The 24997-nt window shown below is 33.5% G+C and overlaps 1 pseudogene; it reads left to right on the top strand.

The window, feature by feature from the left end:
- Positions 1 to 1877: 1877 nt before the first annotated feature.
- LOC149572046 (alpha-dioxygenase PIOX-like) overlaps positions 1878 to 24997 on the top strand; it is a 63335-nt pseudogene continuing 40215 nt past the window's right edge.

The raw sequence follows: 24997 nt of genomic DNA, 5'->3' as shown, positions 1-24997 counted from the left end.
CCATGGGCATTTGATGACCTATAGTGAAATTAAAGTGTAGATAATTTAATTTAATATGTATTTGGTTTCAAGCTTATATGTGCAAGTGGCTAGTAGAAATCTGATACCTTAGGCATGCAAGATACATGTGCATGCTCATAACATTGATCAACATATCCCATAACTTGTTCCAGAAATTACATTAGGTCTTGAAATCAAGTTTAGTATTTGTATAGGAGACCTAATTAGGTTAATTGCCTAGGGAAGAAATTGAGTTAAAATATAATTAGTTTTTATCTTTCCATCCTGGTGTTAGGCTATGTTTAGTAAACCCCAAAAGGGTACTTAAATATGTGATTTATTCATAGGGTTATGTGGATACTATTGAAGTTAGGTCATATTTTCATGAAAAAGTGCTACAAGCCTAATATGGTGAATTGTTGAAGCAACCATATGAAAAATGTTACATAGTTTAGTTTTAACCATCATTCCACCTTATGTTAGACCTAAATAGATTGCAAGTCCATCCCTTAGTCTCCCCTAGCCTTATTTTGCAGTTTAGGGTCTTGTGTCAAAAAGTTGTCAATATGTGCATTTTTTTGGACAATTTGGGATAAGTTGTCTAAATAAAAGGATCTTCCTTGTGATTAGGATATCATTATATAGGGGGTTTGTTTTAATAACCTAACATCCTATTTGAGCACTTTTGATCGGTGCTTAAGAATATTTTGGAAAGATAAAGGACACTTTTGTTTGGCATATCTTTAATTAAGGTGATCTAAGGACTAGTTACTCACCAAAGGAATATTCCACTAGGCTCCATTGCATTAAGTGGTATCATATCCATGCCTCTTACTAAATAAGAAGAAATAGCTACAAGGGTAAACACTTTTGAACTTGCAAAGATCATGAGAGAACAAAAGGCAACTAATGTTGCTATAGAAAAGAGGTTGAAGGAACATGAAAGCAAGCTAGATAAGTTTGAAGGGGCACAATCTAAACAAGACTAGAATACTGAGGCTAAAGACCTTGAGGAAGATGGTGAAGTGCCTATAGAAAAAATACCTATATTTAATACTCTCAAGTCCTTAGAGAAGAGAACCATGGAGGGGAAGTTGGAACTGCCAACATTTAATGACAAGATAAATGTTGATGTGGCCTTGGATTGGATTCAGGCCTTAACTAGTTTCTTTGAATGTGTAGACATTCTAGAGAAAAGAAGAGTAAACATGGAAAATTCCATGTTGAAGGGAGCAGCCCTAACTTGGTGGAACTTCATCTAGACTAAAAGGGTGAAGAAAGGAAGAAACATGATTTCTTCATGAAATTGAATGGTGGCACTAGTCAGAGAAACCTATGTACCTGAAGATTATGGGGCACAATTGCATAAGAGGAAGAAAACTTTGAAAAAAAAGGATCTAGATTTCAGTTCCTATATAAATTAGGTATTATATCAGCCTTTACTAATTCCTACGAGACCTTGGGAATCCATTTTAATGGACTTTGTAATGGGTCTACCTATAACTAAAAAAGGGTTTGACAGTGGCTTTATCATAGTGGATAGATTCATCAAGATGGTCCACTTTGTACCCTATAAAAGTACTAATGATGCATCTCAAATTATACATCTTTTCTGTAAATAACTAGTTAGAATCCATGGCATACCCCAAAACATTGTATTAGATAGATATGTAGAGTTTCAAGGGTATTTTTGGAGAAATCTTCTCAAAAAGTTGGGAACTAATATGACTTGTAGCCCTGCCTATCACCCATGAACTAATGTGCATACTAAAGTGGTGAATAGGTCACTAGGCAACCTCTTAAGATGCCTAACTAAGAAACATGCTCAAAGTTGGGATTTTCTAGTACCCCAAGAAAAATTTACCTTTAATGACTCCATGAATAGGTCTATTGGTAAAAATCCTTTCCAAGTAGTCGATGGCCTTCATCCCAAAGGTCCTTTGGATTTGGTTGAGTTACCACCTGATTTGAAGGTTAATGCACAAGGAGAGGAGCTTGTAGAACTTATCACTAAGGTGCAACATGAAGTGAAAGAAGAATTGTGGAAATCTACCATGACTTACAAGGAACGAGAAGACGAGAACTTAAAGGGAAGTCCATTTCAAAATTGGAGACAATGTATGGGCATTCATGTGGAAAGAGAGACTATCTAAGAGTAGGTATAAAAAAGTCCACATGAAGAAGGTGGGACCATGGTCCATACTCAACAAAATGGGTGAGAATTCCTATGAGATCTTTCTTCCTCTTACCTTATAGATCTCCCTAATTTTCAATTTTGCACACCTCACTTCTTATAAAGGTTTGATAGGTTCAACAAGTAAATAGGGTCAAGAGATTGAAATGGATGAAGATTATGTCACTAACCTCCCTCAAAGAAAACCAATTGAGTTGGAGGCAATATTGGATACCAAGTTATTGAAACAAACAAGGCATAACAAATCCATGCAATATCTAGTGAAATATAAAGGACTCGCTTACATTGATGCAACTTCGATGATAGAGGATCAAATCAAATAACATGATACTATTGGACTTACAATAGGAAAAGTAAACTTTTGGGGGGGGCAAGGGGTGAATCAGTATTTTAAACTTGGACCTATAAAACTTTCACCACATATCCATCACATGCATTCAATAAGTAAACTTAAATAACATGTAAAGCATATACATCTAAATCATATAACCATGTAAGCATTCACACACATAACACTAGATATAATTACCCAGGAACCCTCCAAGTGAGAAGGTAAACCTGGGGTAGGTATGACACACACAAATCTTCACTACTACAGTAATAAAGTGTATCCAATGAAAGTTACAATGTTTTGACCTTGAAATATGATCTACCTTGTGAAAGGTTTTCCCTATTAAAAGCTTACAAAGACTGTTAGGTCTCACCTTGTTAGAGGATTTCAACAACTTGCTAGAATTATTCCTTGTTAGAGAACTTTAAATTACAACTAAGTAAGCACCCTTTAAAGGATTTCATACAGCCTGTTGGAATACTTTGCTTAAGAGATTTAACCAAAATCACTTGTTATAATGTCTCAAAATAGATCCTATAGTTGGCACTTGCTTGCTTGATAACTGGTCACCTCTAAATAATTTCTTCTTGATCCTTCATGATTAGATGTCTCAATGTTGTATCCTTTTATCTATCCTTTGTTCTGCTTTAACTAATTTTGAAATTCTCTCCTTCTTCATAGCTTCTAAGTCACCTTGAATGCTTTGCATGAAAACTATTTTGTTCACTCCTTCAATTCCTTATACACACCATAAAGAGTTTAGGACTTCAACCTCCTTAAGAAGACTTTGGTGGCTTAGGGTTAGGTATGAATCTATGGCTAAGATTCATCCATTTTTCCACTTAATCCTTTCCATTTTTTGATTGGTTGCATGTAATTTAATAGGGAATCCAAATAGAGATTCATCCTTATCTCAAAATATAAAAATTTAATCTTAAGTTAGCTCAAAAATGTTTTACATAGTTATTTGTGCCATTATAAACAAATATGTCAAAACTGTGTCACTTGGCATATGAAGTCTCTAATGTTCGGTATGCACTATTATGTATACTATGACATAGCACCTACATTACTTCACATCCACTATTTACTCAGCCCCTACATCACTCAACATGGTCTATCTTCTGAGCACTTGAGTGACTCGACACTCATTGCAACTTGGCATGGTCTAATATCTACATGTTGTGCTCGACATATATAGTTTGGTATGAACTAAGAAAATGGCTTAAGTGTGTTGACACTCACTTGTCAAAACCTATCCGAGATAAAAAAATCTCCCCCTTTGACATGAGTGTGAAAAACACTTGAATATACATTATCATCCTTAATCTCTCAAGCATAACATATCCATGACTCAACTTATATACAAAACTTCAAATTTTCAAAATTTTGCAATGACTTAGATACCTCAAAATTTGATAACTCCCCTTGAGTTAATATGTCTATTTTGTATTCAAAAGTTGTGCTCCTTTCTAAGTAAAATGAGTCTTTACTAATACACTTTGACTTCAATGCATTGTATTACTGATACTCTTTCATTTGCTATGCTCTCTATTAGTTGATATTTGTCCCCTTTTGTTGCCTTCTCCTCCAAAAAAAAAATCTATCCCTCCCTTTGATCTTATTCTCTGATGTTTTATTCTCTTTGTTGCCATGCTCCCCATTCCTTATTTCTCTCCTGTAGTATTTTTCTCTCCCTCTTCTTGACACTTATGTCAAATGGGCTATATACCTATGGTGTGTTTGTTTAGAAAAGATTTATGGATGTCCATTATTATCTTTAGGGCTACATTCAATTATCACATACAACATTCAGTGACTTAATTTGGATTACAAGATTGGTAGCAAGGTGGACTAGACCATCTAAAGTAGAAATATTGCTATCTTTCTTTAGTAGAGTTTCAACATAGCCTAGCTCCTTGTTCAATATCCTCATGTGTGGGGTGAGTGTAGCTTGTATGCTTGTTAGTTTGGCTCTAATGTTAGTCTCATCTACTATTAAGATAGCTAATTGACTCTGTGTCTGAAGCAATTTCCTTAAATGCTTCTCACTCTGAGCTATATTTGATGGTAATCTTGCACATGATGTAGATATTTGTCTTTCTAGACTCAAAATGTGACTTCTAGTCTCTTGGGTGAAGAGTGTAGGATTGCATAGTTTTGTGTACAATGAGAGTATATTCTCATACACCTTCTTCACATCCACAAACTTAGTTTCCAATGAAACTTGAACAAGTGTTATATCACTAGATATTTTCTCATTTACTTTGTTTTGGAACTTCTTTCTTGACCATTCTAATAGTTTTGCATTTGTATCAAGGTCTTCATTACTGACTTTCTCCACTATATCTTTCAGTTGTTTTATTAGTGTCTTGATCTCTTTAGGAGTTGACTAAATGCATCTAGAAAGATGTCCCTAATATCTTGAAGTGCTTTCTTCTACCTATGTTCTCTCTTAAGAATTTTTTGATGCTTTTTTCTTTCTAAGGATTGTTGTAAAATGCCTGTTTGTTCCAATGTCATAGTATCATAATCATACTTTGGAATAAAAATTTCTTCATCAAGGCTTATATCTCCATAATGTATTACCTTATCAATCTTTGATGAGCTTGGGCTTGGCACTAAGATCTACAATGGAGTAGCATCTGTTCTTAGCTTCTAAAGAGTTTGTGTAGAAGGAGTGCTAAATGCTGGCCTTAAGGCTACTAGTGTTTGGATGGCCACTTGTTCCTTCACCTTTGGTTCTGTCTCTTCAATCTTTCCCTAGTCTATCACTATGACTTGGATTGCATCTTGTTCTTGTGTAGTAGGTATAGATGGATCTATGTATCTTGTTTCCTTTTGTCATCCTTAGTGGTGTCTTTTTCTTCTACTTTCTTCTCAATTGTACCAACCTTGACAATTGTATCGACCTTGGTAGATGTATCTACTATCATTTGGATCAAAGGTTTTACATTAGTAACTAAAGGGATGATGGAAGGTGGTTCTTTTGGATTCACCTTTTTCCTTGTGACATCAGTTACTACCTTTTGTAGTTCTTCTACACTAACCAAAACTGGATTACCACATAGTTTGGCTTGTAATGTAGATTGATGTAATATCTTCTTTAAATCTTTATCACTAAGAGGATTGATGTTCTAAATTGATACATTAGAGAAATTCTTGACAGTTAAAGTTTTAGTAGTCTTGGTTGTGTCACGGGGAGGACTAACACTTGATAATTGTGTGTCATGCACACTCTATTCTTCTTACTACTCAGGTTCAGTTGTTGTTGTGTCATCTTCTTTTGTTTCTATCTCTCCTCCAATTGTGTTATCTTTTTCATCATCTTCCTTATCATCATATTTTACCTTTGAAGGGTCAGTTTCTCCTTTCTTCATAGTGGTTAACCAATAAATAAGCTTCCATATTTATGTTGATTTCTTAAGAATAACTTCAATATTATTTAGGAGAATGCTAAAGGTTCTATCTTTAGGTGTGAACCTAACTACATATTTCTTTACTACCTTAGCAATTTTTCCCTTAGTCAACTTAGGAATTACTCGGGCTAGTGTTGTCTCCCTAATTTTTCTTTCCAAATTTAGACAATAATGTGATTTTTGCTCAACAATGTCATAAAGACTTCTAGGTACTAAGTTGGAAAATTCTAGTGGTGTGGTCTTGAACTTTGACATCATGGCATATAATGCCTCTTCCACTTGACTTTACTCCACTTTACCCAATTTATCAAAATCAACATGACTAAAACCTAAAACATCTATGTTGTTCTTAACATTTTCACATAGATTCTCAAGGTCTAAGAGAGGATTGTGACTCACCACCTTGAGTTGACTGTTATCATTTGATTTTGTCTTCACTTCACCAGAATCTAGTTGAGACACATACTTCCTTCTATGTCTTTTCTACTCCTATCCACCTTGCTCTATTTTCTTTTTCTTTTCCTTAGCCTTTTGTGTTGTAGCACATGAATTCGCTCTAGTTGTAGATGCAGTGGGCTTTGGTTGACTTGGTTTAACAAGTTTCTTTGTCCTTTCTACTAGTTGTTCCTTTGCCTTTCTTTTCTTTTGCTTGGTAGGAATAGGTGCTTCCTTGACTTCTTCTCCCTCAACAACTTTAGTCTCCTCCTCTTCTTTTTCTTCTCACATGCCTTGTGTTAATGCTAGAAGTTCTTGAGCTTGAGTTTGATTTTCCTTTTCGTCCTTCAATATCTTTTCCTTCTTCTTCATGGCTTAGGAAGTCTTCAAATCCATGGTAATCTTAGATTTTACCATTTCATAGTTTCCAAAAACTTTTGTAGTCTTATCTACATCTTCTACAAGTAGAGTTGTTATGGCTCCAGAGGCTTCATCTACATTTACCTCATACCCTAAAGGTCTCAACCATCTTACCCTAGTTATGGAAGCTTGCACAAATGTGTAATCAACATCAACAAGAAAACATACATCATTATAATGCTTCTCAACTAAGGAAACTGATATTCTAATTATTTTCTTCATTGACTTCTTAAAGTCTTCAAAATAACTAGTCATTAAGGATTAAAAAATTTATCCTAGTTACTCAATATTGAACCAAACTTACATTGTGGACTCTTGGTTTTCCTTATTGCTCCAAGGTTCTCCATCAGTTGTTGAAATTGAGGCTCTACTAGATCATATGTATGATCTTTCTTGACAATCTTATAACCACCATCCATAGATATACATGGTACACTATTCAATCTACTAGATTGATATAATTTATGTGATATTACCCTTATAAAAAAGTCTAACAATGGATCAGTGATTATATCGATCTAGTCATACCTCTTTTGTTCTAGACTACTCTAGTAATCTTCTTAATCATTTCCTTGGAATCACTCCTAAGTTTCTTGGGCCAATCTAGGATTGGGTAGCTAGTAACCCTATGAATTATTCTCTTAGTAATCTTGATTGGTCCACCTTCTATCCACAAGGAACCATCATGAATTCAACTCAACACAATTCTTATCCACTCTACTTTGAATACATTAGAAAAATCTATGGCTTGTGTCAAACCCTTTTTCTCAACAATATTGTATTCCTCTTTCAGAACACTATTTTCACATAATTTTTGATGTGCATCCCTTACCTCCATGTCACCAATGCTTCCTATCTTGTAATTGTAGCATTTCCTCACATCTTGTACCATTATCACATTTGGCAAGATCATTGACAATGCACTAGAAGGGTCTTGTTGATAAATGATGTAAGGAATGGCTTTACATACAAGTTGCTTAACTTCATTACTAACTAGCGAAATATTTAAGACTTATTTCCCTTTAACATTTTTTGAACTTGATGCCATTGTGTCAAGCTAGGGTTTATGAAAATTTAAACTACATAGCTTCACTCTTGATAAATACCTTATGAGATTAGATGAAATGATGATGAATCACTGCACAAATATTTTGCAATCACCTTTGAAGAATTTCCAGATTGCCTCTTGCTTTTCTCACTCTTTCTTAATTTTTAAATGATGAAAAATAAGCTAAAATCAATCATATACCCTTTGAAAACCTTGCATTTAATGTTGACTACTTACATAGCTATGTGCTTGGCATTAACCAATTTTGGGTTCACTCAACATCTATTAATATTTCCATTACTCAACAGCTACTACAAGCTTAGCATCAACTACCTAGTTTGATAGCTTGTCATCATCTAACATTCCACTCAACACATATAGGAAACTTTTCATACTTGGCAACATCATGAAAAACTTAAAGATTTGTCTTGAATTTCTAACATCTTTCATCTTTATTCATCCTAATATAGTCTTTTAAGTACTATCTCCTTTTGGAACTGATGCATGATATATTCTTTAAATATTAGTCCCACATACCTCTTGTTTTCTTAGTTTGATGAGGTGTGATCACCTACTCATTGAGTGAAGTGATCCCTTCTCCATTTGATGTGCTACAAACATCTTTCTTTTTCCATGTCGTTTTCATCTCATCTCTGATGTGTTCAACATCTTCCTTGCCTTTACCTTTATCAAATTGACAACTTGGTTTCTTTGACCTAGTTGGACAATATTTACTAATGTGATCAGTCTCCAAATAACTAAAACATGTAATTTGACTTAACCATCTTTGGTAGTTACTTCTGAAGTGTGTTCTAATACAATTCTCATGAACATGTCCATATTCTCGACGATAATGATAGCTATATCTTGTATTGTAATCCTAATTATAAGAGTTTCCATTTTTCCTTTCCATTGTTTTCCTATTTGATGACCACATGGATTTGAATCTACATTCAAAAGCTCTATTTCCATACTTTTGAAAATTGTAGCAATATCCTTCAAATCATTGTTTATGCATGGTCTTGGTTCTACATTCATGTGCCTGATGACCTTTCTTGTTGCACTTATGAAAATGAATCATGTTCTTAGGCTTGACATTCTGATTTGTAATTTTGCTACTACATACATTAGCAGTATGTCTTTTCTTACCACAATTATGAAAAGTAGGTTTGGAGTTCTTAACTTTGGTGTTTCTTTCCTATACACTTTTGGATGATTCTCCTTCTTCAATGCTTGTGTATCCCAGTCTTGGTGTATCATTCTTGGATTTAGGAGATCTCAAAAGTATTTGATGGCTTCATTTGGCTTGTTGAAACTTTCAACAAATTCTTTTTCTCTTGTTAGGTCACTTTGCAATTGTTCATTCTGTAACTTCAATGTAGTTTTCTCAATGTCCTTGATATTCAATTCATAGTTGGCATTTATCATTTGACTTAGAGTATCCAATTACATGTTGGAAATCTTGGTTAGCTCTATTGAATTCTCTTCCATTCTGTTGGCCATAATAATTTTGTCTTCTTCAATCATGGCTTTGTCTTCCATAGCTTTCTTCATTTGTTCAGTCACCTCACATAGTAGTATAGCTTGTGATTCTTTCTCTAACTTGAGACTTCTAATTTCCTCAACTCGAACTCTATTCATTTCCATTAGATCTGCAACTTTTGCATCAAATTCAATTGAGTCTCCATGTGCAAATAGCTTAGTAGTGTCTATCTCTTTGTATTGTGTGTCATTCTCTGCAATAGCAATTTCTTTCCTTCTCTTCAAGGATTTCTTTAGTTCCTCTCTTGTCTCATTCAGTTTATGTAGTATGAGATGTATTTCAATCTCTTGGTTCTCAATAGTCTTTCCTAACTTGTAGACTTGCATTTCAACACTTTTTCTCAAAGCTACAAAGCTTATCTTTTAGAGAACAAGGCTCTAATACCAAATTTTGGACTTGCAATAGGAAAGGTAAACTTCTGATGTGGGGGGGGTGGGGGGGGGGGAGTGTGGGTGGGTGGGGTGAATCAATAGTTTAAATTTGGACCCATAAAACTTTCACCACATATCCATCACATGCATTCAATAAGTAAACTAAAATAACATGTAAAGCATATACATTTAAATCATATAACCATGTAAGCATTCACACACATAACACTAGATATGACTACCCAAAAATTCTCCAAGTGAGAAGTTAAAACTATAGTACGGATGACACCCACAAATCTTTATGGTTGCAGTAATAAAGTGTATCCAATGATGGTTACAATGTTTTGACCATGAAACATGATATACCCTATGAAAGGTCTACCCTATTATAGGCTTACAAAGACTGTTAGGTCTCACCTTGTTAAAGGATTTCAACACCCTATTAGAAGTGTTCCTTTTCAAAGGATTTCAACTTACAAATAAGTAAGAACCCTATTAAAGGATTTCATATAGCCTATTAGAACTACTCTACCTAAGAGATTTAACTGAAATCACCTATTAAAATGTATCAACACAGATCCTACAGTTGGCACTTTCTTGCCTGATAACAAATCACCTCTAAACAATGTCTTCTTGATCCTTCATGATTAGATATATCAATGTTGTATCCTTTTCTCTATCCTTTGTTCTTCTCTAACTAATTCTACAATTCACTCTTTCTTCATAGCTTCTAAATCACCTTGAATGCTCTGGATGCAAACTATCTTGTTCACTCCTTCAATTCATTACACACTCAACAAAGAGTTTAGGGCTTCATCCCCCTTAAGAAGTCTTTAGTGGCTTAGGGTTAGCTATGAATCTATGGCTGAGATTCATCCATTTTTCCACGTAATCCTTCCCTTTTTATGATTAGCTGCATGAAATTGTATAGGAAATCTAAATAGAGATTTGTCCTTACCTCAAAAATATAAATTTTTTAACTTTAGTTGGCTCAAAAATGGTTTACATAGTTTTTTGTGCCATTACAAACAAATATGTCAAAACTCTGTCACTTGACATATGAAGTCTCTAATGCTCGGCATGCATTGTTCAGTATACTATGACTTGGTACCTACATTGCTTGGCATCCATTATTTACTCAGCTCTTGAATCACTTGGCATGGTCTATTTGCTCAGCACTTGAGTGACTCAGCACATAAGTGACTTGGCATGGTCTAATATTTACATGTTGTCCTTGGCATTTATTACTAGCTCAGCACAAACTAAGCAAATGGCTTAAATCTCTTGACAATCACTTGTCAAAACCAATCTATGATCAACCGACACCTCTATGGAATAGTTAACCTCAAGTAATAACTTGAATTCAAAAATTCAATGGGAGTATGGTGCAGGAGCATCCACATCAAATGAAGAATCTTAGAAGTCCTAAGAACCTACATGATAGGTCAATTTTAATATCTAAGCATTCGGACCTAATTGTAAGGCCTAGTTCCAAGATTGGCATAATTATAAGCTCTTGGTAAATTATGGTCAAAGATCTATCCATTATATTTTCTTATTATTATTTGTATTATTATTCTAAGTCAGTTGGTGACCTATATGGCTACCCATTCCTATTGTCACATTTCTTTTAATTAAGAACGCTACCCATTCTAAGTCAGTTGGTGACCTATATGGCTACCCATTCCCTTAGTGTCTTTGAATCAAGGATTGCTACTCCTCCTAATATCTTCTCCTTGAGGCCTCTTATGAAATGTTTTACTAACATAGGGCCATCCTCATTATAAACTGAGAGGGGTTTGAGTTCATAAAAATTCCTTTCATAGTCTTCTATAGTCACATTCCTTTGTTTAAGCTAATGAAATTCTTTTGCTTTACCGTCCCTCCATTCATCGGAGAGATATTTGTGTCTAAAAGTTTCTAGAAATAATTCCCAAGATACATTATCTACATTCACTTGTAACCTTTCTTCTTCCAAAAGCCTCTAGTTTAATGCATTCTTTTTTTAATGAATAACATCACACCTTTCCTTCACATTACTATTGAATGAGTGTATAGTAAATATATTACTAGGTCATAGAGCTAGGTTTATGAAACTTACTCTCTTTCATTCCCATAAAACTTAGGTATTTATAACCTAAGAAGTTCTTTCATTTGTGTGGCAACAAGTATCTGATGGTCTTCTAGATTTTTTCTCATAGGACTTCTTTCATGTTCCCCATGATTACATATGTGGGAATGATTAGCTTCTTCCCTATTAATCCTATTTTCTATTTGGTCTAATCTTTCCATATGTCCAACATCAATATCCTAAGTTGTACTACTTCATTCTCGTCCCCATGGCTTTTACTTCCTATGTTCTTATCTAACTCCCTTCACTCTCTTCATGATCTCTCATGCTCAGATCTTGGGGGTGATTTTTTTACTCTACCTCTTCCATCCCTTCATGATTTGGGAGGTATCCTAAAGTTCAAAATTTCATAGGTTAGGTTATAGATGTTCACTTTAGGGCACATTTGTCTTATATAGTAAGCCTTGGAGATCCTAGTGTAGCAATGTAGGGCTCTGATACCAAATGTAATTCCCCTAACAGGGAGCCTAAAGAAATTAAGAAAAGAACTTCCTATGTCCTATTATATTTTTTTTAACAATATGTTCCCTTATATTTCAACTTCAAGAAAACATAAACTTTTAAAGAAGCATATTATATATAGTATCAATAAATTTTAAGAGCAAGAGACCATATAATTATGAGATCATTGAACTTAGAGCAAAAAATAACATTCATTTAATTTCCACAAGATTCTTAATGTACAAAGTCCAATCTCCACCTAATGAACCCTTATACACACCAATTTACATCAATATACAATACATCTAGTACATCAAATTTTATATTTAAAGCAAGTAACAAATACATGAAAAACTTTCTTTAGCATTTTCTAAGCATCCTTCCTTGTAAGAGATCCAATGCTAATCCATGAGCGAGCCTTAAGTTTTTCCACCCAGCCATGTGATCCCTAAGGAATCAACCCCCAAGATAGGAGACAAAACCATGATCCAATAGGTCTAAGTTATTATAAACCTTATACCCCAAAAATAAAATAAATTTTAATACAAAGTCACACAAGGCATAATTCCCAAAAGATATCCACAATGCAAAGTGGAAAACCAAGAGAAAAATGAGAGTGGTGAGTTCAACCACATATAGGTGAGTGTAATCCTACCTTCCCATGTGTTGGGATCAATCTCCTAGGCATGAGGACATCCTGCCATAAATAACATCTTTCCATAAGTACTCCTACAATGTAATAGGCACAACCTAGTAATGCTAGGGAAAACATCTTGGGTAAAAGACCTAGAGTTTTGACACATCCCCTCTATGAGTACTTTAGAAATACTACTTTACTTATCTTTATAATTAATGTGTGAAAACTGAAACCATCCCATAGATGTTTATTAAGTTATCACTTGTTATACTAATTGACTTATAGATCCTACCTACACAGGGCACTGGCCTCTAGGCATAAGTGTTTACCTTATGGTTAAATCATTTGTTAGTTAGTCACTAAACACTTAATTGGTTTGATTGGTTATAGAATCTATTGAGCTTTATAGATAGAAATTAGTGTAAGTTGAGCTCCACAGAGCCTACCAAGCTTTAAAGATAGAATGTAGTATAATCCAAGATTCACAAAGTCTACTGAGCTTCATACATAGAAAGAAGTGTAAGAAAAGCTTTATAGAGTCTACCAAGCTTCATAGACAAAAGACATGTTAGCTGACTTCATAGAGTCTACTAAGCTTCATAGTATGAATCAAGCAGGAATTAGTGTTAATTAAGCTAATAGTGTCTATCAAGCTAGTCGTGTTAACCAAGTAGAAGGAAAGTAGTGTTGATTGAGTAGTGTCAATTGAGCCCTTCAATTTCTACTAAGTTCTCTAGTGTTTTTTTGATTCATCAATGCTAACTATGCTCACACTACTCCTAAGTGATTAATTGAGACCATGCATTAGTTTCAACTAAATTCCAAATCTTTCCAAGTTGAAAATATTGCTAAGTGTTAGAATATCACATGAGTAGTCTTCAAAACACGAGTTCTAGTAGCAAGCAAACTTAGTGAAGATTTTTTGAATTTTGAGTTGTAGCCAACTCTAGAAGGTAATTAATTGGATTGGTATATATACATAATATATCTTGTGTGATCCAATGAAAGTAAGGCATAACAAATATGAGTGTGAATTAGAAGAAAAAGGGTACAATTAGTATAAGGAAAAGAAAAGTCTTATCTATCATGGGAAGGTGATAAGTTTACCTCAAAGGAATCTCATTAAACAAACTAAGTTATAGATCAGATATCTACTACTAGTTCATTTTAATAGGTGCATCAGTAAAATCCTCTAGCAAGGTGAACTTAACAATCTTATACAAAATCTCCTAACTAAGTTCATACTTAATTGTATTTTATAAATCCTTTGACAAGATAGACCTAACAGTCCTTATTGCTTCTAATACGGTAGATCACCAAAAGTGATCAATTGTAAGCTTTAACATACTAACTTTATTAACAGTCTTATACAAAACCTCCTAACTGAGTGCATACTTAACTGTATTTATAAATCCTTTCACAAGGTAGACCTAACAATCCTTCTTGCTTCTAATAGTGCAAATAACTATAAGTGATCAATTTTAAGCTTTAGCATGCTAATTTTATACTATAGTACTAAATCTTGTAGTTATCATCCCCACCCCATGTTTACTTTCTATTTGGAATGTTTTTGGGTTACCAAATATTGTGTCAAGTGTTATGAATGTTTTATTTATTTGAGTCTCTCATGCATGTAATTAGATTAGATTACATTGTAAAGATTAATTGGTAAATCAAATTAAAAGTTTTATTGGTTCTTGATTCACCCAACCCCTCTCTTAGTCACCCAATCTATTCCACATTTCCAACAATTAGAATTAGAGCATTGGTTCTAAAAAAAAGTTTACCAGCTTGAGAAAATATCAAGGAAATGGAAGTGTATAGACTGGAGAAAGCTATTGAAAATGTAAAGTTGGATGTATAGTTGGCCATGGATCAATTCAAGAAAATAAAGGAGCAACTCTTTCAATATTTGCATAGAAAAAAAAAATAGTAGTACAAGCGAATGACAATATTTACATAGAAGAAATAATTGAATACATTTTCCAAGATAGAAGTTCAGATGAAGTTGATCCAATAATCAAAGATCTACTTGAGAAGAATCTCAAGTTCTACATGAAGAAGTTATAAAATTGAAAAGGAGAGAAACAAATTTAGTGCATCAAAATGTGTAAAAATATGGAACAAAAGAACATGGTAGAAGAAGAGAAAAGATTGCTAACTAAAAAGGATAGAAGAAAAGGATAATGAAATTTAGCATCTATCTCTTCAACAAGTAGATTTGATTGATCAACTCAATTGTGCAAATTAAGAGCTTATCAATTTGAGAATAGACAATGCAAGATTGAAGAATGATCTTAGCATAGAAATGAAAACTAATGGAAGGATGATGAAATATCACATGAATCAATTAATTGAGAAAAATCAATTCAAAAACAAACACAAAGAAAAATTAGGCTATACAAATGAAGGCGAATCATCCTAGCTAGAACCTGAGAAGACAAAAGACCTACTTGTAATCATTGTGGAAAAATAGGGCATACATAAAACAAGTATTGGAGCAATGGTAAATCAAAGTTTAGTGGAAAATGTTATAGCTGTAACAAACATGGACATAGAGAAAGTGAATACACAAAGAAAACCAAGCTTGAAGGAAAGTGTTTCAATTGCAATAAACAAGGGCACAAATCTTTAGAATGCAAGACCAAGAAATGGAACCAAACATACAAAAATTGTCAAAGCTATTTTTGGTTGGGATTATAATAAATGGTGCAAATGTCACTTTTGTGGTGAGTGTGGACACATTGGAGAAAATTGCATAAGAAATTTGACATCTAGCTAGAAACTATATGAATAGAGGTAAAGTTAAAGATGAAAAGAAAACAAAGACTGACAATATCAAAAGTCAAATGAGGTAGCAATTGATAAAAAAATCTCTAGTGAATGCAATTCAAATTCTTGAAAGTGTTGACACCCAAGTCAATGAGTTACATGACTTAACCATTTCAAACTAGTTAGCCATGGAGATTATTAGAACTATGATTCAAAAGTATACATCCTATACTAGTTCTAGTCAGCAAGCAAGAAGATCCAAATCAACATTTTAGAAGCATTGGGATCACCAAGTTAGATAACAGTTGAAGCAATCTCTTAAACCTTATTGAGATAGGCCAGGTTTCAAAACCTTACCAAGAAAGGTCAAGTTGTAAGACCATACCAAGAAAGGTCAAGTTTCATGACCTAACCAAGATTGGATATAGTTGGTGAGTTTGGAGTTCCAACTGAGTGTTGAATGTGTATACCGAGTTCAAAGACCTGACTGAGCATATCATTAGAAGGCTAGAGATCAAAGGCACCTGGTGAGTTGTGTTAGATACAATTGATTAATTGTGTGTTGTCTTTGATGTTACACAAATTCCATATCATCATCAGTCAGTATATGTTGAGATCACTCGAGCAATAAAGACAATTTTCTAGTGTCTACCAAACATTCTTGTGTTTGCCTAGTCCAGAAGGTAGTTTCTACCAAGCTCACTCAAGCATTAAAGGAAAATATGCAAAAGATGAGTGTTAATCAAACTCACTTGATTAATGAAGGAAAGTTGGATGGAACTAGTGCTAACTAATTTCACTTGGTTGCCAAAGGATTTTTGCGAGTTTGTAATGTTAACTGAGCTTCTGTTGGTTAACAAAGCAAATCATTTTGGAGTTAGTTTCTACCAAGTTGGGTTGGCTAATGAAGGATTTTCTTATTTTGGCATATTAAGCCTAATTGATTCATCTATTGATTCCAGCTGACTAAGGTGATGAATATTAATTATTCTAAGTTGTATTTGAGATGACTTGATGAAGTTGAAGATATAAGTATAAGGTCAAGTTGTGATTTCAAAATGTGTGTGTGGAAAGCATGAAGTTGTTATTGAAGATCTAATGATGAGAAGAGGAAGAAAATTTGAAGGATAACCAGAGTATCCTTGTGAAGAAAAAAAAACCATATTCAATAAGGAAGGATCAAGTACAAGCTAGAATAGAGATCTATAGTTAAAAAATTGGTTGCATTCAAATTAGGTCATCTCATTGTTACTCTCTAACCATTGTAGCAGTGATCTAAATCTCTTAATAGAGTTTTCTTAACAACTATTTACAAATTCTCTAACAAGGTGGAAGTTTTATTGAATTGTCTAAAGACCTCTAACAAGGCCACTCCTAATAGGGTGATTAAATCCCTCAAAAGGGTCATACCTAATAGTGTGTTTTCTAATCTTTAACAGGGTTGGATCCTAATAGGGCTCACTTCAGAAAAGTGGAAAATAGTAACTAGTTGCAATTGGTGGTTTTTTCCAAATTGGGTTTCCACATTAAATCTTAGTGTCAAATGTGTTTGAGCTATTTTATCTTATGTGTTTGTAGCTAAGTTAAAGTAGTGATAAACATCGATAACATCTAAAGTTTATATGGTAAGCATTTATCAAGTTACAAAATTTTGTATGTGTTCACCAAGTTTCAACAATATTCAATTTTCAATTTGCCTTTTTACTGACATCTAAGGGATCTAAGATTTATTATAATAGTAACTAATTCACCCCTCCCCTCTTAGTTAATGCTCTTATATTTCCAACAATTGGTATCAAATCTTTTTGTTCTTATAGAGAAAGTTTCATGGACCTAAGCTAAAGATTAGGATGTCTTACAAAAGAAAAATCCCTAAGATAAATAGAGACAATTTTGTAGCATGACAAGGACTTATGAAGTTACACCTAGCTACTATCAGTGATTCAGGTTACAAATATCTTGATGCTAAATACAACAAAAACACTAGAACATTATCTATTGAAAATATTACTGAAAAGAAGAATCATAATATCATGATGATTGATATTGCATCTTCTCTTAGTTATGCTAAATTTGATGAGGTAAAGGATTGCCAAACTACTCATGCAATGTGGACCAAATTGAAATATATCTATGGAGGAGATGACAATGTAAGAAGAACCAAAGGAGAAATCCTCAGAGGACAATTTGACAAAATGAGAAGTAGAGAAGATGAAAACATTGCAAAATATGTGGAAAGGATCAAGGCCAGTGTAAGTGCAATCAAGGCATCTGAAGGAGACATTGAAGAGAAAACTATTGTAAGAAAAGTACTTAGAACTTTTCTTCCTATTTATGCAATTAGAGTATCTTCTATTCGAGAAATGAGATATGATCCAAATAATAAAATATCTTTGGATGCTTTGGTTGGAAGATTGATAGCTTTTGAGTTAGATAACTCTGATAAGTATGTCCCTAGTTCAAAAGTTATTAAATTTTCCTTTAAAAATAAACTTTCACTCAAAGAAAAGGGTAAGAAATCAAAGTCTAGTCAATCAAGAAGTCAAGAAGAAGGAACATCAGAAGAAAGTTTAGATAGTGATGTTCAAGTTATTGAAGCACTACTTGCTAGAAAGTATTCCAAAGGCAAAGTAAAGTATAAAGGAAAAGTTCCTGTGATATACTTTTCTTGTAAAGAAGTTGTTCACATTGCTGCTAGGTGTCTAAATAAGGAAATCAAGGATGAAAAGAAAAACAATAACAAAAAGGTAAGAAGGACTCCAATAACTACAAGGACAAAGGTAAGAAATCTTGTTTTATAGCTAAAGATTCTAATAACAATAAAGATGAAATGGTATATATTGTTGTGAAAGATGAATTTGATGATGAAGGAGATAAGATGGCACTTATCTCTCATGTTAGAAAAAATGATATATGGATTATTGATAGTGGTTGCACACATCATATGATTGGTGATAAAACAAAATTTAAGCACATAGAATATTATGATGGAGGTAGCGTGAGATATGGAAACAATGAACCTTGTAACATAAAAGGAAAAGGATGTATTTCATTGACTAAAGAACTTATGTGTGACAATGCTTATTGGGTTGAAAGACTAAAGCATAATCTTCTGAGCATGGAACAATTGAATAACATTGGATTCAAGGTTGAATTCATGAATGGATAGGCCAAACTACTAGATGGAAAAGGAAATCTGGTTGGATCTAGCAAGCAAACAAAATGTAATCTATTTTATCTTGATCTTAGTGATTGTTCATGTTTTACTACTCCAGTAGAGGAAATCTAGCTATGGCACAAAACACTATGTCATGTAAACTTTGATAATTTGGTTAAGATAAGAAAACATAAAAGGCTAAGAGGCATTCCTAGTTTAAAGAAACCTGACATTGGTCTATGCAAGAATTGCCAAATTGGTAAGATGGGAAAGACTAGTTTCAAAAGAAAAAAACTACTAGTCAAAGGAAGTTTTGAAAATTCTTCATACAAATTTATGTAGACCTATTGGAATAGAAAGCTATAGTAGAGAAAAGTTTTTCATTCTTTTTGTTGATGGCTATTCTAGAATGATGAGAGTAATGTATCTAAAAGAAAAATTAGAAGCCTTTCAAAAATTCAAGTGGTATTTGCCAAGAGTAGAAAAGGAAACTGGAAAGAGGTTGAAATGCTTAAGATCAAATAGAGGTGATGAATTCATCTCCAATGAATTCAATAATTTTTGCATTGAAAGAGGAATCAAAAGACAAGTATCAACCCCTGGTACACCTCAATAGAATGGTATAGCCAAAAGAAGAAATAGATCTATCATGGATTGTGCAAGAACCTTGATGATTGAAAAGAAGGTTGAACTCAAATATTGGAAAGAAGCTATCAACACTGTCATTCATACCTCGAATAGAGTATAGTTAAGATAAGATTCAAACAAAACTCCTTATCAACTATGGTATGGCTACAAACCTAATGTAAGTCACTTGAAAGTATTTGGTAGCAAATGTTATATCTTAAAAGAATCTAGAAAAGGAAAATTTGATGTAAAAGGTGATGAAGACATATTTCTAGGATATTTCTATAGAAGTAAAGCATACAAATGTTTGAATTTGTCTACCTATAAGATTATAGAAAGTGCACATGTTAGAATAGATAAGTTTGTAGAAAAGAGTGAAGAAGAAAGCATCAAGGAACCAGAAGATTACAAAAGATTTGTTTGCTATGAACCTAATACCCTACCAAGTCTATTTGAAAGAAAGGAAGCTTCATCTCCCAAGTCCCTAGAATCCTCAATAGTTACTAATTTGTAGATAGTGCAACTCGAGCTACAGGAAGGACCTGAGTCACAATTATAGGCTACTGGGCTAGTCCAAACCAAGCCTGATGGACCTGAGTCATAGATAGAGGGACTTGAGCTTGAAATTAAAATTCAAGATAAAGATAGTGGAACTCATTCAAAGCCCAAAGAGCCTATGTTAGCAAGATATGTTAGAAGGCATCATGCACCTGATTAGATCATTGGAGACAAATCTGATGGAATGATGACAAAAAGAAAATTAAAAGGTACATGTTTACTAGCTAAATTTGAACCTAGAAATGATAAAGATGCTCTAGAAAATGAAAGCCAAATTGAAGAAATGAATAAAGAGATAGAACAGATAGAAAAGAATGAAATGTGGAGTCTTGTTCCTAGACCCAAGGATAAAAATGTAATTGGTACAAAATGGGTATTTAAAAATAAGCTAAATGAAGACATAAAAGTTTCAAGAAACAAAGCAAGATTGGTGTACAAAGGTTATTCTCAAGAAGAAGGTATTGACTATGGTGAGAATTTTTCTCCCGTGGCAAGACTAGAAGGTGTTAGAACCTTACTAGAATATGCAACACAAAGAGAATTTGAAGCATATCAAATGGATGTCAAATCTACATTTTTGAATGAAATTCTTGAGGAAGAAGTCTACATTGAACAATTAGGAGCTTTTGTAGATCCTAAGGACATACTTTGAAAGTTACACAAAGCATTATATGGTCACAAGCAAGCTCCTAGAGCTTGGTATGAAAGACTTCATAATTACTTGGTACAGACTGGCTTTCAAAGGATAAATGATAATAGTAGTTTGTATATCAAGGAAGAACCAGACAAGAAGATTGTGTTGGCAGAAATGTTTGTTGATGATACTCTATTTATAGGAAATGATGACTTGTGCAAAGCATTTTTAGAAGAAATAAGTAAAGAATTTGAGATGTCCATGTTTGGTGAGATAAAATTCTTTGTTGGATTATAGATATAGTAGAGCAAAAATGATATCTACATCACTCAATCTAAGTATATGAAGTAGATACTGAAGAAATTTGAAATGGAAGATTCAAGACCAATTGGAACCCCTATGTCTACTAGACATAAGCTCTCAAAAAATGATGATTCCAAAAAAGTAGATCAGACCACATACAAACCAGTGATTGGAAAATTGCAGTATGTAGTATACATAAGGGCTAATTTTGCTCTAGTAGTTGGAATAGTGGCAAGATTCTTAGAAAATCCTAAGGAGAATCACATGATGGAAATCAAAAGAATCATGAGATATCTAAAAGGTACTGAAGACTATGGTTTATGGTATAAACTTGGAGGAAATTTAGACTTGAAAGTATTTATAGATACTGATTAGGCAGGAAGTATTAATGATAGAAAAAAAACTAGTGGTGGAGCTTTCTATCTTGGTAAAAGACTAGTGTATTTGACAAGCAAGAAGAAAAATTATACATCTCAATCCACAACAAAGGTAGAATATGTGTCAGCAATATTTAATTGTTCTAACATTGTTTGGTTCAAAAAATTGTTGGAAGCAATGAAGATAGAGATCAAGGATCCAATAGCCATATACTATGATAACATTAGTGCAATTAACATACCAAAGAATGTAGTGATGCATACTAAAACAAAGAACATTGCAATGAAATATCACTGCTTAAGAGAATTGGTGCAAGAAAAAGAAGTTAGAATGGAATATGTTAATACAAAGGAACATAGTGTAGACATATACACCAAGCCATTACCTAAGGATGCATTTCTATATTTAAGAGGTAAGCTAAGGGTCATTCTCCTATCTGAAATTCGCTAAATAAAGTTTAGTGAATGCATCAACTAGAACATATTGAAGATCAATTAGTTGGTGCAGAATTAGCAAGGGCATATTGTAGATGAATCAATATTTAAGGTACATTGGTATTAATAGAATTTCTATCTTTGGCATGTTTTTTCAAAGAGGGAGAAATTTACTATCATATCTTCTAAATGAGGCATTGTGTGTGGATGGTAAATTGAAACATGAGCATAAGCACCTAGAAGCAAAGTGTTTGACCCACATTCTACACATGCTAAGGGATTTCTAGGTAAAATGGATTAGGTTTATCCTATGTCAAGTCCATGACATGCAATTATGGCTTGGAAAACCTATTTAGATAAATAAGAAGATGATTTATAGGAGTACTGAGTTACCTATGACTAGCAAGGCAAGAAAAACCGAAACCCCAAGTTAGGACAAACTCACGAAGAACACTCTTGCCAAGTGGGATGGAAGAGGTATGAAAATTAATGGTGTCATAGAAATGGAAATTAAGTTAGGGATTCATGTGATTTCTCACAATATCTATAGCTCCAATTAACTTAATAGTATTCCATGTTAAGCTATCAACCTAACATTTAAGGTGGTAAAAAATAATGTCTTTCAATCTTGTCAAGTTGCAGCTGAACCAACTAAGAAAGAATATGGAGAGAATCCACGCATCAAATGAAAAGAAGGTTAAGAATACCTGGACAACTAGTTGATGATTATAAAAAGGAAATATATTTCCTTGTGGGCTGTGACAAGGTACACATTCAAGTAGTCATGCCAAGAGTACCATGGGCAAAAACCTCTTGATTATAAGGTAAACATTGATGACACAAGAGATATTATTGAAGCTCTTGTAAATGATCCTATGGATCCTAAGGCATCATATCTTGGCACATATGAAGATGCATAGACAAGGGTTTCTTTGGAAATCAAGATACCTTAGATCTTGAAGAGAGGAAGAAAGAAGATTGAGAAGATCCTAAAGGAAAGAAAGAAATGTCGTTCCCCTCTTCTCCTTACAAAAGGAAAAGGAGATGAAATTGAAGAAGAAGAATAATAAGAAGAAGGTGTAGAGGAGCAGGAAGAAGATGATGAGGAAGAAATAAAAGAGGAACCTCCAAAGAAACCTACATGGTCCTCTCCGACATTCTTCACCAGAAGGCCTGCTAAATCAAGGAAGAAGCTTAGGATTCAAAATTAAGATGACAAAGAAGAAGGGAAAAAAGTAACTTTTCAACGTTTTACTCCTACCTTTGAAGAAAGGTTAAGAAGACTTATAGAAGGAGGAGGTATGTCATACTTCAAATCCCTTAAGTATGAAATTAGGAGAAAGGAAGAGAAAAAATAGATTCAAGAAGGCTTAGTAAAAAAACAATGGCTAAATGGAAGTACACTTTGAGTGAATTTAAGAGTCAAGTTTTAGATATCATACTAAAGGTAGTGGCACCTCAATGGGGCAATGTTGTAGCAGTTTACGAGGATATTAGGGAACAAACCTTGAGGAAGATTATGCTAGATCTTTTAGACAAGGAAGTGAAGGAAGCATTGACCAAGCATGAAAAAAAGCTAACTTCTAAGTTCAATGCATTCCTAATCCTATCAAAAGATACTAAATTTTTTGTGCAATCAACTACAATTGCATAGAAGAACATCTATGGATTGCATGTTGTAAATCCCATTAAAGAAGTTGTACAAGTGAATGATGTTGATGACGAAGAAGATGATAATGAGAAAGATGATTAAGAGGTTGAGGATGATCTAATAGAAAGTGGTGATATTCCTAAGATTCAAAACATTCAAGATTCTAATCTGGATATGATTTCAATAGAAGTAATGGCCTCCCTCCCTAACTCTTCGAGAAAAGCCTTAGTTTCATCTAGCTTAGAGAAGGCTACAACTAAGTCATAGAAAATTGAGCTAAATATTATTCCACTGAGTACTCAATTGACTATTGGAGCTATTATATTGAGTACAATGATGAGTGTTTAACCACCACTTCATCTACTGAGCAACAGGTTCCACTCTTTGTAGTAGCACCCCAGGTTGAGTCTCAACAAGGCATTGCAAATATTTGTTCTATTATTGCTATTTCTCCTATGAGTGATATTATTTATACTTCTATAATTTCAATAATAAGTTTAATGATAGTTGAGTTAAGCCTCAACTGAGCACAAAAGATTTGAGTACAGGAAAATAAATTTTTCCTTCTACTATTCAAAAAGAAAAGGGTAAAGAGGTAGAAGCCTCCAATGATGAGATTGATCTAAAGGAAGACATAGTTATTCCAAATTGGGATCTTTACAATATTACTCCTAATCTAATGGACACCCTTTGAGAGTTGTGAAAGAAAAGGGAAAAACAACAGAAGTTGAGAGCTGAAAAGAAGAAGAAGAATCAATTTCTTGAAGATATTAAAGGTATATTTTTTGTTGCACTTAAGTATAGACATTGATAAAAATAAACCTATTTTGGATCAACTTGTTGAAATAGTTCACAAGTTTAATAAAGAATTGAGTGGATAAGAGAAACTATTGCAGAGGCCAAAAAGAAAAATTGACAAGAAAGTCTTGGAGGAGGTGGCACAAAAGATTGCCATTGATCAAGTGGATTTTTCCACTATTCTAGTTACTTTTGGGAATTCTATAAATAATATTGTTTCTTTATTTTTGAAATTAAGAATTACATCCAAGTTTACCAAGGAAATAAAGGAATTTTTTTCTACGGAAAATAATAATATGAAGGCAATTGCACACTAGTTGTCACTTGATCCTAGCACTAGCTCTACACATTTTGTAAAAATCAGATATTTGATAGACTTGCAAGCATAATTGTTTAGGGAAGAAGATAGAATCTAGGTTAGTCTTCTAGATATTTAGAATATGATAATTCCCAAAATGGGTGTAATGCAAAAACATATTGTACATACAACAACATTAATCCATGACAATAACTTTTCAATTGTTGATCATATGGTGGAGTTATTAGCTTAAGTGTAGATAGCTTTACATACTTCCAAAGTTTTGCAAGAGAATTGGGAAAAAACCATGTCCATAATTTTGAAGGTACATAGTGATTTCCTTTCACATTTTGGTGTTACCTTGTAAATATGCATTTTTGGCAATTGCATCAAAATCAAGGGGGAAATGTATATCAT

The sequence above is a fragment of the Cupressus sempervirens genome, chromosome 2 (assembly GCF_028749045.1).
Source record: "Cupressus sempervirens isolate cs-2001-9-10 chromosome 2, ASM2874904v1, whole genome shotgun sequence".
Classification (NCBI taxonomy): Eukaryota; Viridiplantae; Streptophyta; class Pinopsida; order Cupressales; family Cupressaceae; genus Cupressus; species Cupressus sempervirens.
The sequence above is the reverse complement of the archived record's forward strand: the minus strand, read 5'-3'. Positions and strand labels throughout refer to the sequence as shown.